Genomic DNA, 18711 nt, shown 5'->3' on the forward strand with positions numbered 1-18711 from the left:
TTGACTCCCAAAACTTTGCACGATGCTCTGTGTACTTCGCCAACTTCACCGGATTCAAACCACGGTCTTAACTAGGAGCTGAAGTTAGTACGAGGCAGCATCATTTGTAACCTCGGTATTCATAAGGATACAAAACAAAGTAAAAACCGAAATTATGCAGAAACTCTGGGCAGTGTACGACAGTCAGTTCAAAGGAATTCTTAATAACGTCTTTGACAATAAAATCAACTCTCTATCTATATAATCACTATCTCAAAAATACTAAATATAGACAGAGGACTACGATGGCTCAGTAGTGGGGTGCTCGTCTCTGGTGCAAGGGTCACCAATATTAAATGAAATTTCTGGTTTATGTCCCAGTTTAGGCCCTGCAGACGATACAACCTGCCGAAAATGTGGGATAATGAACTTCAGAGGGCTGTAATTCAAAAACAACGCAATATAGGAAGTATTCCTCACTGACCAAAGTTCCAAAGGACTTTTTTGCCAGTTTCGGTGTCGGGAATCAGCTCCCGAAGTTCGGAAGAAAATTTAAAACTAACTCCAGATGGTATGACCAAAGTATTTACATATATACAATGCTCAGCGAATTCAGAAACCTTATCGATATTATCGATCGACAATCGATATTTCGATAAGTCAGCCTATAGCTCTACATTTGTTTACTATTTATTCCTCCCTCTAGTGTTTACCAAACAATACCGTGAGCGAACATTCAAAACTCCATATAAATATATAGCCCGCGAAACTCGACTTTTCGAATAGCAACAAATTCTAGTATTCATCCTTTAATTTAGTTCTATCATGTAAAGAGGGGGAGAAACAAAAGTAGGCATCCCCCTACCACCAAGTTTATTTCGCCTCATCACAGAGAAAGTTAATTGTGTATGATAAAACACACACAGAAACTAGTAACATACTCGCAGATATTCAATCCACGGCATCAAATATGGGAAAACGAAATCCTTAGTTTTATGTCTCATGCTTATGCCCTGTAGACTGAGGGAGATGTATGATTAATGTAAGTAAATGAATACGAGAAAACTGGTACAATGAAACTACGGAAGAATCCTGACATCGAACCAGTAACCGTCAGCACTAGAGGTGAGCAGTCTATCACAGTCTCCGTGCACCCAACAATAAAAGAAGGCTAAAACTTAGTTTTACGTCCCACGATTTTAGGCTAAATATGAGAGTGAATAATTATGAAAGAACTGGTGGAATGAGAATGTAGGAAATGGGAGAAACTGGCGGATATGAAGTGTAATGAAATAAAAATGAAATCTTTCAGTTCGTCCCACGATTATCCTCTTGGATTAAAGAAAGTGGATGACGGTGGAATCAGAGAGTGGGAGGAAATGGGAGTACTTCGAGAAAACTCACGGACACATTGTTGTCCATCACAAACTTACTTGATAAAGGATCGAACCAGGAATCCCACGCACCAAAGGTAAGAGCTGTATCTGAGCCACCGTGCCCCTCATAATGTGTAATGTCAGTTGGAAATCATGTGTGGCTGATTAGTCTTTTAGTCCAACACAATAACTGAATTATATAGCTGAACCGTATGGAGCCCACCTCATCGGTCTAATGTCTAGCAAGTGTAATTTTGATGCGTGGTACCGGGTTGGATTCCAGGTGGAAGACGATTATTCATTTCTATTAATCATCTCCTTTAGCCCAAAAGCCGTAATTGTGTTATGTTGACCTACAAAGAATTAATTTCCTTTGAACGATACACGCGAAAGACCTGGGTTCGATTCTCGATTGCGATACAGACCCCATCGTAGGGCCGACCGCATATTGAGCAGGGGGGGAGAGAAGAGATGGTGAGAAAAGAGACCTGAATGCAGTGTGTGTGTCACAACGTTGGATGGGCCTCTGCCTAGCACGTGTCCGAAAAAATGAAATATTTCAGTTTAACGTCCCAAGATTATGCCTTTTTGGCTAAGGGAGACGATTTAGGCAAGTGATGGAAGAGTTGAGTTGATTTTGAGTTTAACGTCCCGTTCAGCAGCGAGGCTATATGAGACGTGGACCTACTGATTAACGTGGAATCCGAACCACATGAGCTCCCGCCGGGAATCGAACCCGGGCCTCCCACGCCCAAGTGACGGAAGAATTGGTGGAATGAAATGCGGGAGGAAACGGAAGCATTACGAGACACGATGTTGTTCACCACAGACTTACTTGGCCGGGGATCGAACCGGACAGCCCAGGCATCAGGTAAGCGCTCTACCACTGACCCATCGTGCCGCTCGCTAGCGCGTGCTCCAGTTAATATGGGTATGAGGCTTCTTTGTATTACTCACAACAATGAACGTCTTCTGATCAACATACGGCCGGCGTAAGCTGCAGGTCCATGTGTAATATAGCTTTGGTACTAAAAGGTACGCTAAACTCTTAAGGCAACCAACAGAGGCATACGAAAGTGAGTGATAATCATAGTCACAGCAGGGGTTTGAATCATGGTATCTCCCAACGGTGAGGTTGTTTCTGCAACAATGAACTTTCACGTTCCCTTAACTGGTTCGTTGCGACAAAATTAAGAGTCTTCATCCCGGCGAAATTAAAATACCGCTAATTTTACAGTAATTATGTGATATCTTCAAATAGATAAAAAAGATAATTGAAATATGAAACAAGAGCGCCCTAGACAATATTATTATGCCGAGGTACCGTTATCACATGTCACCTAGCGGCTTTCCGTTTTCAGCTGTTTAGAAACGCGAAAATAAATGCCGATTTTCAAAATGGCTCGAAATCGAAAGCAGATAAGTGTGTCGTGATAACGGTTTCTCATGTAAAATAATATTGTCTAGGGCGCTCTTGTTCCACATTTCGATTATCTTTTATCTATTTGAAGATATCACATAATTACTGTAAAATTAGCGGTATTTTAATTTCGCCGGGATGAAGACTCTTAAAGGATTTTTCAGTACAAACTTTTCTGATATATAAACATAATAAAATCGAAGTCAAAAGGCAATGAGATAAAATGTGTGCATAAAGAATACGCATTTCAGAAGGTTTTTAAATTTTTCAAAGAAGCTTACTCTGTGAATGATAACGATGTAAACAGCTTCAAGGGATAATTTTAAAACTGACTTTTAGGATTTAGATTTCTGGGCTTTCGGCATCTATGGCCATTTAGTCCGTCATATTTGAGGGATGACGTTCCTCGGCGAACACACTATCTGGGGAAAGGGAAGAAAGGAAGCAGACTGGTACGTATGTTAGGTACCACCCCAGCATTTGCCTGGTGTGAAAGAATTACACCTCACTCCGAGTGGCTGGCCTGAAAAAGGTTCCACGCTTTTTTCACTCAGTGCACGGGAATCGAACCCAGGAGCGCTTGCACCGAAAGTGTGTTAGGACTACGCTATGCGGGACCACAATTTTAAAACTGAACCCTAAAAAATAGCCATATGACAAGTCCTAAGGAGTTTGCCTCACCAAAACTCTTTTGTATGTTTACCATGCCTGTGTGTTCTCCCGAGAAACAAAAACAAGAACTGCTCACAACCAAATTAAGTTCGAATGTATTTGGTTAAGAAGTTAGGAATAGAGCTAGTTCATGAAATAGGTATTCAAACCAAAAGTGGCAGAATTTCCTTTTTTTTTTTTTTTATCGGTATTAAGCAAAAACGGTCATAGATAGTGGAAAGCGGCTTTCTGTAATCAATTAAGCATCGCAAAAAAAAAAAACTTCCTCTCCATCCTTAACTTCTTACTACAGCCGCAAGTCGTAGAAATCCACTATTACTTCCGGTAGCCCATTAATATTCATTTACAGAGTGAAAACTAAGATAGTGAGAGGCGACTTTATGGAATAGATTTAGCGTTCTAGGTAAAGACACAATCTTTTCTCGTAGCCCTTAATCAAACCGGAGGTGGCAGAAATTACTGACGGCAAGGTTCTAGAACACAGCTCCCCCTTCCTACTAAGTTGTAATAAAAACAGAAAACAACGAGCCCTACAGGGCTCTAACCCGCCTTCACTAGCTAACGCTCGCTCGGCAATACTATGTGAATTAAATATTAAAATTTTGGTACAGAAACGAACAAACCTAGCTAATAACCTAAAAGGGGGAGGGGAACTTATCTTCTAGAACCTTCCAATCATTGACGTTGCCTGTTTTAACATTGATAGCCATAAAATAAAAATAATAATACGTAATGAAAAGCGGTTTTCTGAAATCAACTAAGTGTCCCAAGAATATATTCGACTACCATCCAAAGCTTACTAAAACTACAAGCGGCAGAAATGACCACTTTCAGTTTGAATATTGATAAAATATCGATCCACACAAATCAAACTCTTTCACGTGGTGAACAACATTCGTGATGTACACGTGATGTTTACATTTTGCACAACAGTTAATTGTGAAGTAAATAAATATTTAAAAAAAAAACAAACAAAAAAAACAGAGTTGTTGCACGCGCGCGTAAAACTGAGAACTATGCTCTGTGGAAATACAGATCTTAAATTATGTAAAACAAGAATACTGTTATCAATATATTCCAGAGACAAGGTCACAAGGGCAAAACGTAATTGACGGCAGCATTGTCAGATTCATATTTTCCCATGCACATGTTATGGTACTTCATTATTAAAAAGCACGAGTGTAAGGCCTGTCGAAGAACAGATTAGATTTTCGATCAAAGAGCTATGTTATTTCTGTTTTTACTGTTGACTATTTGTACGAAGCAATCTCCACGTAGTCGTAATTAAATATTATAGCTGCTTAAGATATATATATATATATATATATATATATATATATATATATATATATATATATATATATATCCTTTCTCGTAGATTCTGTTGAAAAAACTCATAGCGCTTATAATTTGGCCTTGCACTAGAAAGTAACCAATAAACGCACTTTTTTTTTTCAATCTTCCATTAGGTAAGGAACAGAAATTTAACAAACAATCTACGGGAAGGCTTGATAAGTTGGCTGAGTTAATTGTTACTACGAGTAGTACTTTGCCACAATCCGTCATCAAGCTGTTGCCGGCTTTAGAGTCCCAACACAAATAAATGTATCCGTAGTTAAGGAATTCCATGAATTGTCAGTATAGAAGAGGAAACGACAAAACTTCGTCTTCTATCGGCATTTTCAGTCTTACAGTATTTCAGTATTAATATGAAAAATACTTACTTTTAAGTTGCAAGTTGCTTTTAGAAGGAATTAACTTGGGACCAGTAAACAAATTTGTTATGACTGAAATCACTGCAAGTGGGCCGAACATACACGTATATTTAACGTGTGAGAAAACGCAATAAATAAATACCGGTAAATAATAATGTGTTACTCACAGGAATTAGGTATATGGTATTGAAAATAGCGAGAACACCATTATTCACACTCTCACTCCTAAAAATCGACCACTCTTATACTGACGCAAGCGTCACTTCATCGCAGTGGCTCAAGAAGCTAAATTATCTTCTGCAGTTTGTGATTAACCATAGTAGTTTCACTGATTATAAAAATATGATAACAATTCTTTGAACACAAAGTATTTCTACAATATGCACAATAATGTGAAGCGTTATAAAATAATTCCTACCTTCCTTTTTTGCTTTGTTCCTTGCCCGGTCGACCACCCTCTGTCAAGCTCCGCGTCTATTGCTTTTACCGCCGCCAGCCACGGACTGGGCCGGGTTCCACCCAACCGCGACCCCGCAGCCTTCACCGATCCAGACAAGCCGAGCTGGCGGTCCAGGGCAAGCCGAATACCGCCGACCCCCGCCAGCCCCAGAAAGCACGTCACGATAGGCCAAGCTCCCACGATGGCGGCGAGGGGCCAGACGCCAGCCCAGCTCTTGCCAGACGTGCAACGGAAATCTCACTCACCACTAACTTCAAATAAAAATTAAATTCTTCTTACATATCAGCCCTACTAGACTGAAAACCACTACATATTGTTGCTACAAGATGGTAGAAAGTAATTTTTACAGTATATGTCGTGAAGAGAAAAGGATAAAACCATTATTGCAGACTTTGATGTAGCGAGAAACAACCAGTACGATGACGGCCAACGTCGCTGCGATAACGGGCAACGTATCGAAGAGGCAGCCATCTTGAGCAAGTACCTGAAATTTTTCTATTTTTACGTTATTTCTACATAGAAGTACTACGAAATTATTCATAATGATCTACTATACATTCTCAACTACAGCAAACCAAATAAAAATGACAATTAGGACGAAATTATGTAGTTTGAAAGTGTATATATACTAACCTTCACCACTCCTCCAAGTTGATCCGTCCTACCACGTGTGACAGGCCACGCGCTGGTGCAATCAATGCATGACGTCACAAAGAAACATGTTTACGATTGGTCTGTCATTTTCTCTCACCACAGCAACAGAGAACAAAAACATGCTCGAATGTGACGATGTTTGACGCCCATTTACTTTTGCGATTTTCGATAAGTTGTACAGGTGTTACTGTAAACATTGTAAATTGTTTTAGACTTTCAAGGATTATAATATTTAATTATTTATTCGAGCACTTTCTTTTTCTTGCTTGCCTGTTGAAGACTTCGTATTCATGTGAGATGTAGCAGAATACTCTAGAACACAGTATCAAGAAATGTTTCTCTTCCTGTGGTTCGTGAAGTTTACCGCGCAAATGAACATGTAAACAACGTAAAAGCAGGAGTAATATTATCCAAATTAAGTTTTCGCGGGTGGGCATTTTCAATGATTTGCTAATTTATTAATATATTTAACAATTGATATATTAGCATACTTTATTGATAATCAGTGCTCACATTGGAGGGAGACAGGCTTCACTTACGTGTATTTTTCAATCCCTACAGTTTATCTATATAGAAGGAACGCTGAGTAACAGCGCAATGGCCTTGGCAGTTTTCCCGTTTACTGTTTATGAACAACAATGAGAGAACACTCAATACCATTTGTTTCCTGAATTATTAATTCGTGCAATTATCAAGCTTAGAATTTGTAATATGTTCCTGTTAGAATTGTGGTTCCTCTTAACAATGAAAGAAAGATTATTTTTGAGATGGGCTCCTATGTTGACCAACCTCTCATTTTTTCTTATTTCTTTAGTATACTTACATTAGACTTGTAATTCTTCCGCAGTACTAAGGTCTACATATATTTGTTGTATTTTCTTCCTCGCTAAGACAAATTTAGGATTAAAAGAGTAGTTAAGGGCATACTCACGTGCCACGGGGAATCCACCGGGTCTGGATCCCCAAAAACTTCCTAACTCAACATACATTTGTATATTTTCCCACAAGAAAATTATCCTGTTTAACGGAAATGATTTCTGTAGTATGGAAATTTGATCTCTCATTTAATCTGGGCTCTTTCTTTCTTTCTTTTTTTTTTTAATCTAGTTCTATTATCTTTTTCTGTAAAATAGGTGGAAGTATTTTACAAACACTTATCGTCTTTTCGGGTGCAGAATAATACCTGTTCAGAGTGGTATCCCCCCCCCCCCCAAAAAAAAGCTTCAACGCCTCACATCAAGAATTTCTGGGTGCGCACCTGCGGGTACTTGATGAAATAATATTTACAAGTATATTTGCAAGGTGAGAACATCAATATATTCACACTTCATCAACATTACTGTGTTTTTACGCTTTTATCGTACTATTGCAATGAACCATTACACATTTGATGCAAGTTTCAAGTAAACCCGCAGTAGCAGAATAGCGATAAGTAGGGATGAGCACGAGTTAAGCTAAAACTCGACTCGAGTAGAATTCGAGTCGAGTCAAAGGTAATTTTCTCGAGTCGAGTTCCGAGTCGAGTCACTGTTTTGACGTCGAGTTACGAGTTGAATCGAGTTTGATAAATGGCTCGCTCGTTCAGCTCGTTTTAACTCGTTTTGAAATCATGGCCTGATTAGATTGGAAAGCGAAAGCTATGAGAAATGTAAGCAGTAATATGGAATACTTTTAGTGTTGCTCACGACAGGGGACACTACTCGCATCTCGTCTCGTCTCGATAATGAGACGACAATAGATTTTTATAACGAGACAACCTCAAATGTCGTGAGCACCAACTACTATCAAGGGTATATACTGTAGTTCTTAACACCAAGCTGAGACCTGCAGAGTCGAATTTTTTAACCCAATCAGAAGTTAAACCCAAGTAGTTATGTCAAGCGGTTCGGCTTGGTTTAACTGAGCGAACAGCTCCAGTCAACTCGGTTAGGACGAGTCACAGCTCGACTCAATTGAGGCGATGGCTCGAGCCGCTCGGTTCGGTGAACTGTTGCCTCGGCTTACTTCTCGGTTCAGCTCGGTAGTGAATGAACTGTGAGCCGAGCCGCTCGAGCCCTTGACAACTCTAAACCCGGGCCGAGCAGTTTTGAACATGTTTGACGGGTGCTCTATAACTTTTAAGAATTTTTTGCTTGAGCCCGAATACTAGCTCCTCCGGAACTCAAACCCAGAACCTCGTGAACGGTGTCTTTGCCTCCTGAAGACTTCTCGACTACCGCCCGGTGGATGCTCATGTGGTTCGGATTCCACGTTAATCAGTAGGTCGATAGCCTCGCTGCTGAACGGGACGTTAAATTCAAAATCAACTCAACTCAATTCGCCTACCGAAATCGGTAGTCAACTAGTTTTTATTATTTAGATACAACCGCCTATCTTTCATGGTTACACATGGTGTTGTAATAATAATAATAATAATAATAATAATAATAATAATAATAATAATAATAATAATAATAATAATAATAATAATAATAATAATAGTAAGTTGTAGTAGTAGTATCATTGATGATATTGTCTATGTAGGATACTTGCAGAGAGTACTTGAAGCTACACACAGAATTTAGCTCGATTTGGTTCGATTCGACTCGAAACTCAACCCGAATTCGAGTCGAGTTGGACGAAATTTTTCGAACCGAGTTCTCGAGTTAAGGTCAAAGATGTCAGTTTCGAATCGAAACTCGCTCGTGCCCATCCCTAGCGATAAGACATCTGACAAACAAAAAAGAAAGACAAAAAACTAAACTTTATTTACACATTGCCAACATTGACTGTCCTTGTGTTCGGGGGCGTGGTGGCTCAGTGGTAGAGCGTTCAGGTCGGTTGCTTGGGGTCCCTGGTTCGATCCTAGCTCGCGTCGTGTGAACTTTGTGGTGGACAAACATCGTGCTCGTGGGTTTTCTCGGGATTCTCCCGTTTCCTCCCACTTTCTTCATTACACTATTTCATTCATTTCTCATCATCACCGTCTAGTTTAGCCTAACCGGCATAACCGTGGGACGTAAAACTTAAAGATTTCATTTTTTATTTCATTTGTTCTTGTACTAAAAGAGAGAACAAATTAAAATGATTGTTCTCGTAGTCATGGTTCATGTTTACAATAACGATAGTGGGCGTTCGTCCGTTACTCCACAAAATAATCCTTGAACGAAAGCAATTTATTTTTTTATTTATTTTAATATAGTCAGAGCGATTATTTCAGCCGAGTTCGTTAATGGAGTCAATCAATTAACAACTCCATGGGTAATGGTTATAGGCGCCCAAAGAAAATTTTCTAAGAGTCCTTCTCCATGATTGCTATATTACGTTTGGAATTTTTTTTATTTATATTAAGAAAATCTTAAGAAATTTAAATTTTTTTCGTGAGCCAGAGGGCGGCCATGGTAGTGGTGTGTTTAATGCTGAAGATCCATCTCACATTCATAAATATACATTTTGCATCATTCTCTTTTCTGTCTTTAAACTAACCACTCGCGTGACGGTATCCGGTCAAAACAGCGCAAGGACAAAAACCGCTAATACAAAAACAGCGCATGCAAATACCGCGTGGACAAATACAGCTCATGAACAATAACCGCGCAAAGACAAAAGCAGCACATGGACTAAAACCACGCAAAGATAAAAACAGCACATGCAAATACCGCGTGGACAGAAACAGCGCATGACCAAAAACCGCGCAAGGACAAAAACAGCTCATGCAAATACCGCGTGAGCGAAAACAGCTCTGAATAAAAACCATAGATGAACATTTTGCACTAGGCTTGCACGCGCTGGAGCTCACTTCTTTCAACTGGGCTCGCGCTCATTCAGGCTCGCGATCACCTTAATTGGGCTCTCGCTTCCGATCACTTTCTTCGACTGTTCTCGCAATCACTCGCGCTCGCTCTCACCTCTCTCGACTGGACTCGTACTCACTCGGGCTTGCACTCATACGAGCGGATCAAGATGGGCATTAGGTTTAGAACCACTGCCACAGACTGTTCACAATTTTTATAGACATCCTTAGGAAAGAAGATTCAGGAGCAATTACAGCAGAAGTCCCTTAAGTTTGACAACCCACATGTCTTTACTGTGTTTCAGGTTGCATAATTGACAGATACTCTTCCTAGTTAAATAGGTTAATGACAAAAACAGCGCATGGACAAAAACCGCGCAAGAACAAAAACATCGCAAGGACAAAAACAGCGCATACAAATACCGCATGAGTGAGAAAAGCCCATGGACAAAAACCATAGATGAACATTTTGCACTAAACTCGCTCGAGCTCACTCCTTTCAATTGGGCTCACGATCACTTACCTTAATTGGGCTCGCGCTTAATACCACTTCACTTTCTTCGACTATTCTCGCAATCACTCGCGCTCGCGATCACTTAGGCCCACGCTCACCTCTCTCGACTAGGCACGTATTCATTTGGGCCTGAACTCACACGAGCTTGCACTCACTATTCTTAACTGGGCTCGCGCTCACTCGGGCTCACGTTCACTTCTATCAACTGGCTCACACTGGCTCGATCTCACTAATCGTAAGTGGGCTCGCGTTCACTCGGAATAGCGCTCACTTTTCTATTGTGATCGCGCTCACTCGGGCTTGGAATCACTTCCAGATACGGCTCGCGCTCACACGGGCTTGCACTCAATTCCCTCTAATGGGCTCGCGCTCACTAATCCCAAGTGGGCTCGCGTTCACTTCTCTCAACTGAACTCGCGCTTGCGGTCACTTCTCTTGACTGGGCTCGCGCTCACTCGAGCTCGTGATCACTTACCTTAATTGGGCTCGCGCTTCCGACTACTTCCCTCGACTGTTCTCGCAATCACTTCTCTCGACTGGACTCGTACTTACTCGGGGTTGCACTAACACGAGCCTAAACTCACTATCCTTAACTGGGCTCGCGCTTACATGGTCTCACGCTCACTTCTCTCAACTGAGCTCGCGTTCATTTTATTCAACATGGCTCGAGCTCGCGATCACTTCTGTCAACTGGACTCACAATCACTTCCCCAAACTGGTCCCGCGTTCACACGAGCTCGCATTCAATTCTCTCGAATGGGCTCGCCCTCACTAAACGTAAGTGGGCTCGCATTCACTCGGACTCGCACTTATTTCTCTCAACTGAGCTCGCGCTCACTCAGGCTCAAGCTAACTTCCCTTAACTGGGCTTGCGCTCGGGATCACTTCTCTCAACTTAGCTCGCGCTTACAGGGACTCGCACTTAATTCTCTTGAATGGGCTCGCGCTTACTAATCCTAAGTGGGCTCGCGTTCACTCGGACTCACGCTCACTTCATTCAATTGCGCTCGCGCTCACTGAGGCTCGCGATCACTTCTCACCACTGGGCTCGCGATCACTTCCCTCGACTGGGCTCACGCTTACTCGGACTCGCGCCTACTTATTTCATTGATGCTCGGGCTCACTCAGGCTCGTGCTCAATTATTCAGCCGGAACCCGGCTGAGCGCGAGTGCCTAGCTCATGAGCGTCGGGCTCGCTAGTTTGGACACACATAACAAAAGCAGCGCATGCATGGTTCGCAATGCGCATCCTTTCCCAAGGCAAGCGTGAAGGCAATAGTTGTGAGACTAATCTAGCAAAGCACACTAGCTCTTGCGCTGAATCCGACTCTCGGCTGGATCGCGCTGACTTGTAGTACTTCAAATTTTACTACAGACTTAATCTTACTTGTGATTCCTACCAGTCAGGACTATATTAACAAGTAACACTTCCCAAGTGTAACACTCCGATTTTGATAAAATTTGGCAGGTAGATACTAAACATAAAACAAACGAATACGTGTCTTTTTTAATTTTCTGCGGAAAAATGGTTTTATGGAGCAAAAACCCCCACCCAAAATTTTGGAAGTTGATGTTCGAAAGGCAAAAACAAGTGGACCGAAGTGAACGAAATTGTGCACAGATATTGTAGACGTAAAGTGAGGGAATACGGGTTTCGTATTTTCCTGAAAAAAATATTAGATGGACCTCTGATAACCAAATATCAAAATTGCTTATAACTAGGGCTCGGAATTTGAAGAGCTAAAAATTGCCTAAAAAGGCCCTATAAAAAGACCTTAAAATATCTTTAAAAAAATCCTAAAAACTGGAAAAAAGAACGTAAAGGACGTAAGGAAGAGCCAATTTAATTAGAATTACATATTTAATGAATATAATGCTCAGGAAATACAAGCTTCTGGTAAGTTAACAGTCTGGCCTTCTTCCACAAACTGAAGTACAAACTAAAATAAGAAAATTTCCCTACCCTCACCCCTCTTCCTGGAGGACATTCTTACGCCTCCTTATCTGACTTGTGATTATTTCAGATCTGGTCTTATCAGTTCAGTCGTTGAAGAATGTCTTATCATTGGAATTTTCTTTACTAAAGATGTTTAACAGGTGGTGGTGATTTGAGTTAATGACCAGTAAATTTATTGTCGAAAGACTGAGTGCAAAAAAGACATTAAGACCTATGAAAAGCTAAAAAAAAGACCAATAAACAAGAAACGCCGAAAAAGGAAACAAGGACACATAAAATCCATTTTCTTGCCTACAATCATCCAAAATGAACATATATTATGTTAAGCCTCGTCATCGGGCACTCGTAAAAAAGAGGATTTTTCCTGAACTTCCGGTCCCTACTTATAACAATATGTCAGATGTGTGTAAAGGACATGAAGAATTGCAACAAAACTTCGTGTAGGTACACGCAAAAATAAACGAATATTTTTTTTATTTTCTGAGGAAAAACCATTTTAGGGGGCAAAAGCCCCCCACTCAAAATTTTGAAATTTGACGACCGAAAAGCAGTATGAAGTGCACCAAAGTGAATGAAATTGTGCACAGATATTGTAGACGTAAAATGAGGGAATACTTGTTTCGTATTTTCCTGGAAGATACGGTTGAGTGGGGTACGGTCCTCTTCAAACCTTAGATCATTAAATATCAAAAGTGATAATAAGAATATATCAGAAGTGCCTAAAGGACATGAAGAATTGCAACGAAACTTTGTGTTGTTACAATAGGCAAAAAATAAACGAATACGTGTTTTTTATTTTCTGCGGAAAAGCTGTTTTAGGGGCAAAAGCCCCCACCCAAAACTTTGAATTTTGAGGCCCGAAAGGCAAGAAGTTAGCCAAAGTGAATGAAATTGTGTACAGATATTGTAGACGTAAAATGAGGGAATATATGTTTCGTATTTTCCTGAAAAAAAAAAGAAAAAGAAAAAAACCGTTAGGTGGGCCACAGACCTAAACCGTTGATTACAAAATATCAAAAGTGCAAATAAGTATACGTCAGAAATTCCTAAAGGATATGGAGAATTGCGACGAAACTTCGTGAAGTGATAATTTGCATGCGAAAATACATTGTTTCAGTCAAGGCCCAATCCGAAAAAAAGTGAATATTACCGTAATATTGCAGGAAGAAGTGGAACGAAACAAATGAAATTGTGTGTAGACATTATATATGTAAAATAAGGCCTTTCGTGTTTCTTAATTGTCTCTATCCGATTTGCTTCCAATTTGGCACATCAACAGCAAAGAGAAAATAAATCGACACGTGTGTTTGTTTATGCGGAAAAACATTGTAAGTTTTAAAGGCGCCTCATGAAATATTATAAAATACGCTATACTGTTTGTACTTACTGTTGATCCGCCAAATTTGAAGAAATCGAATGGGGACACTTGTGAAACACAGAAAGCCATATTTTACATATACAATATCTACACAATTTCGTTCGCTACGGTCCACTCTTTCCGCCACCCAACGCCTCGGTCCGCCGAACAGTTTTTTTTTTTTCTTCAGATAATACGAAACACGTATTTCCTCATCTTTCCTCTACAATATCTGTGCACAATTTCATTCACTTCTATCCACTTCTTCTTGCCTTTCGGACGTCAAATTTTAAAATTTTGGATGGGGACTTTTGCCCCTAAAACAGCTTTTCCGCAGAAAGTAAAAAAAAAAAAAAAAAAAAAAAAAGTATTTGTGTATTTTTTTGGTATTGTCACTACACAAAGTTTTGTTCTAATTCTTCATGTCCTTTAGGCACTTCTGACTTACTGTTATTTTCACTTTTGATATATCGTGATCAAAGGTTTGGAGGGGTCCATGAACCACTCAACCGCTTTATCCAGGAAAATACGAAACCCGTATTCTCTCATTTTACGTCTACAACAATTGTGTACAATTTCATTCACTTCGGTCCACTTCTTTTTGCCTTTCGGGCGTCAAATTTTAAAATTTTGGGTAAGGGCTTTTGCCCCTAAAACAGTTTTCTTGCAGAAAATAAAAAACTCGTATTCGTTTATTTTTTGCTTATTGTCTCCATGCAAAGTTTTCCCCTAATTCTTCATGTCCTTTAGACACTTCTGACATACTGTTATTAGCACTTTTTATATTTCGTGATCAAAGGTTTGGAGGGGTCCATGCCCCACTCAATCGTTTTCTCCAGGAAAATACGAAACCCGTACTCCCTGATTTTACGTCTACAATATTTGTGCATAATTTCATTCACTTCGGTGTATTTGGTTTCTCCTTTCGGGCGTCAACTGTCAAAATTTTTGGTGGGGGCTTTTGCCCCCCTAAAACCGCTTTTCCGCAGAAAATAAAAGAAACACGTATTCGTTTATTTAATGTGTAGTATCTACCTGCCAAATTTTATCAAAGCGGAATGTTACACTTGTCACGCGTTACCCAAAATGGGACAAATAGAGCATCCAAGATGTCAATGCGAAGAAATAGGCACACCAGAACATCACGTATTATGGTGTCCATTACTGGAAGAGCGGCTAGAGGGAAGAGATCAAATAGAAAGAAAAAAAATAAACGAAATTATAGCTAATGAGGAGGACTATATAGGATATTAAGCAAAATAACAAATGACTAATCAAAGTACGAAGAGAACAATATACTAGGACAAATGATTAAAATTGTAAACAAAACGGAGAAACACGGAAATAGGAATGCTATTTATAATAGTGTAATTGAATGAATGGAAGAATGCCTGTGAATCTTTCTGGGCCGGAGGACTTCTCCAGGAACGTCGGCATTCCGCGTCCCAGAAAGAAACTGTATGCTTGCACTCGATATATCCCCGGATCCGAGTACGAACTCCGGATATATCGAGAGAGTGTCTGGTTCGTCGTTTGTGTGTGTTGTGTGTGTGTCGGGAACTTGTCGGAAAGTATTTGTGTAAATAGTAAATTTATAAATACCTTTAATGAAAAATGTCTCTGAACGGAAGTATTCAGTTCCGTTGCCGTATTCGTATTGCATTGCCGTATTCAAATGACATGCAGATCTCACAAGGAGCATACATGAACGTGTGATTCTGACATCAGAATCAAATCTAGTCTATTCGATTTTAAACAACAAAAATATGTTCATGCACTAAATGTTAAGTGCCATGGACAATGGAGTAAGTCCCTGGGGTCCATTAAACCTGTTAGCATTTTAAAAAATGTAGATTCGCAGTAAAAAAGCTATTGCATCAACTCTGTTCATTGGAAAGTCATGCTTTATAGTTCATTCTCTTCAGCATGAAAGAAGTTACCTAGAGGTGCTACGTATTGGAGCCCATAACGTATTTGAAAAACGGAAAATTGAAAAAAATTACTTCCACAAATACATCACATCAAATTTGCCCCCCTCTGGAGTGGCCCCAGATAAAAGCACACAATCGAAATGTATCTTGAAAAATACTGCAGGGGTTAAAATGAGTGTACTAAGTTTCTTTTGATAAACGGAATAGATATGAAGGGAAAGGTTGTATACCAATACGCTATGTATGTACAAAACCGAACCGATGACTTGAACTATAAAGAGAATGCAATATAAAAGTATAAACACAATACTATTTATTGAGATATCAGACTTGTACAATGTTTGCTTTGGGAAAAGATGTGCATTGCGGGCCATGCATGCGCTCATAGGTATCCAAACTCACTAGCCCGACGCTCGCGAACTCTGCACTCGGCTCAGCTGGGCTCGGGCTCAATAATTGAGCGCGAGACCGAGCCTCAATTATAGAAGTGAGCGCTAGACCACTTTGGGGAAGTGATCGCGAGCAAGAGTGGGCGCGAGTCCAGTTGAGAAAAGTGATCACGAGCGCAAGCCAGTTGAGGGAAGTGAGCGCGAGCCCATTCGAGGGAATTGAGTGCGAGCTCGTGTGATCGCAAGCCCAGCTTGGGGAAGTGATCGCGAACCCAGTTGAGAGAAGTACCGGTAATCGAGAGCTAGAGCCCGGGTGAAGGAAGTGACCGCGATCCCGAGTGAGTACGAGCTCAGTTGAGAGAAGTGAACGTGAGCCCAGTCGAGAGAAGTCAGTACGAGCCCGAGTGAACGCGAGCCCAGTTGAGGGAAGTGAGCGCGAGTCCGAGTGAACGCAAGCCCATTCAAGAGAATTGAGTGTGAGCCCGTATGAGAGCGAGCCCAGTTTGGGAAAGTGATCGCGAGCCCAAGTCGGCGCGAGCCCAGCTGAAAGAAGTGTGCTCGAGCGCGAGCGAGCCTAATGCAAAATGTTCATGTATGTCCACGCTGTATTTGCTTGCGAGGTTTTTAATTGCGCGCGTTTTTTGTCCACGCTGTATTTGCATGCGCTGTTTTTGTCCACGCTGTACTTACACGCACTCTTTTCGCTCAACTCTCTTATTGTTTGCGTGGTTTTGACCTAGAACCAGCGTGACACGTATCAGGAGCCTTCTGGACCTACTTTTCTATCTTTAGCAGTGTTTGTTGCATAATGTAAACATTTTTGTAATCCCCGATTAACAGAAGTTTTCAACCATAAAACAGTTAGGGAGTCCTCATGTTCATTAGCAAGTAAAAAGTTTCAAGCAATATATATTACCCGCATCGTTAGCAAATAAGCCCACCGTTTGAAAAGTAAGATTTTACGATCTGAAAGACCACTGGCACTCAATCAACACCGTACTAATAATAAAACGATATTTAGTAACAATATGGATATGAAATATTAAGGATATAGGTAGTCTCCCATGTGTTATGCAGTCAATAGTTAAGTAGTTACAACTAACTGAATTTTAAAGAATAAGCTTGGACACACAATAAACAAGTCACCATTGGAAACAGATTTCACACTAATTTTCAACAATATTTATTTGATGGCATTTGAAGCAAATTAATTCATCATCGGCGTCGACCAAGCCAATGCATTCGTCGTGTACCCATACACCGCACCCTTTACAGCTTCGCATGTCACCGAGCTTTCTTTGTCGCATAATGAACGATATCACGACACTACGAACGTTCAGAACCGCACGAAAATGTGCTTAGAATATACCCAAAAACAGTGATATTACCCATTCGCATGCATTAAAAATAGAGATTTACATTATGAAAGACACCAACGCAGAACTCGAATTTTCGAACCCCCATAGTCAACAACTAGGCCCGAACACGATAGACCGTCCTACTACAGAGGCTGGCAAGAAAGAATAACAAGCTAACACACATTTAAGTTGCCAATTTCTAAATATTTAACAATGTATACATGTTTTGTAGGGTAATGAGGGCCAGTAGATTTTTGATGGCCCTTATTTACCGACTATGTACTCGTCATTTTATAAATCATTATCTACAAATATGTTTGGAACTCAAACAAAGTAACTACTATCCCGAATGCTAAACACTATGATCATTCTACACAGAAAAAATGAACTTATTTTGCCTCCCTAAATTATATCAACAGACAGAAACTAGCTTCTCGATGCTTCAATACTGCCAGCGTTCCGTCTAAGTATGCACAAGAAGACGAATTCTCTCAAGCAGGCATTGTGAGAGTAGTCGCTACTTGTGATGTGTCAAATTTCTCCTACAATGCTATGAAATTTTGCACTGGGTCTTATTTACTTCCGGTCCTTCTTTGCCGAAAGTACCTTATTATTAATATTAAAGTTTTATGAATTTAATGATTCATCATGCTCCAAAAAAGTTAAGTGATTTTTTATAGTTGTTTCAGTGGTACAGCGCTTTCTGAAACAAACCTAGCTTCCGCAAAGTGGGCTTTGAGGCGAACAAATACCATGTGCGTGGATTTTCTTGGGTTTCCCTGTTTCCTCCCACCTTCATTCCACTATTTCATTCATTCTCATCACCGTCTTCTTTAGCCTACCCGGCATAACCGTTGGAGGTAAAACTTAAATATTTCATGTCATTTCGTTTATGGCTGTTTGTCGAGAACAATAAAATAAATAAATAAACAAACTCTGGTAAAAATAGTAAAAGGATCACACAACATTTTCTCAATTAATATGAAAACCATAAATAGTAGTATATTTCTACCACTTTCTGTTTTTGTAGAGATATAATAGTCGAAATTTAATATATTCTTGGGACTCTTAACTGATTATAGAAAACCACATTTTGCTGTCTATTACCGTTTTTACTCTATAGCAATCACAGTTAAAACTGGAAGTAGTTGATATCT

The 18711-nt window shown here is 40.2% G+C and overlaps 1 protein-coding gene across 3 annotated transcripts in view; it reads right to left on the minus strand.

Annotated features, from left to right (window-relative positions):
• LOC145683994 (nucleolar transcription factor 1-A-like) overlaps window positions 1–6414 on the minus strand; it is a 107402-nt gene extending 100988 nt beyond the window's left edge. Inside the window, exon 1 of one of the 3 annotated variants that reach the window (XM_081755764.1) lies at window positions 6256–6414. The gene's annotated coding sequence lies outside the window, so the exon portion shown is untranslated. Of the gene's footprint in view, window positions 1–5580; window positions 6096–6255 lie in introns of those variants that run through there. The other 2 variants (XM_081755765.1, XM_081755763.1) reach the window with 2 other exon arrangements.
• Window positions 6415–18711: the final 12297 nt, after the last annotated feature.

The sequence above is a fragment of the Thermobia domestica genome, chromosome 4 (assembly GCF_964235325.1).
Source record: "Thermobia domestica chromosome 4, izTheDome1.hap1.1, whole genome shotgun sequence".
NCBI lineage: Eukaryota > Metazoa > Arthropoda > Insecta > Zygentoma > Lepismatidae > Thermobia > Thermobia domestica.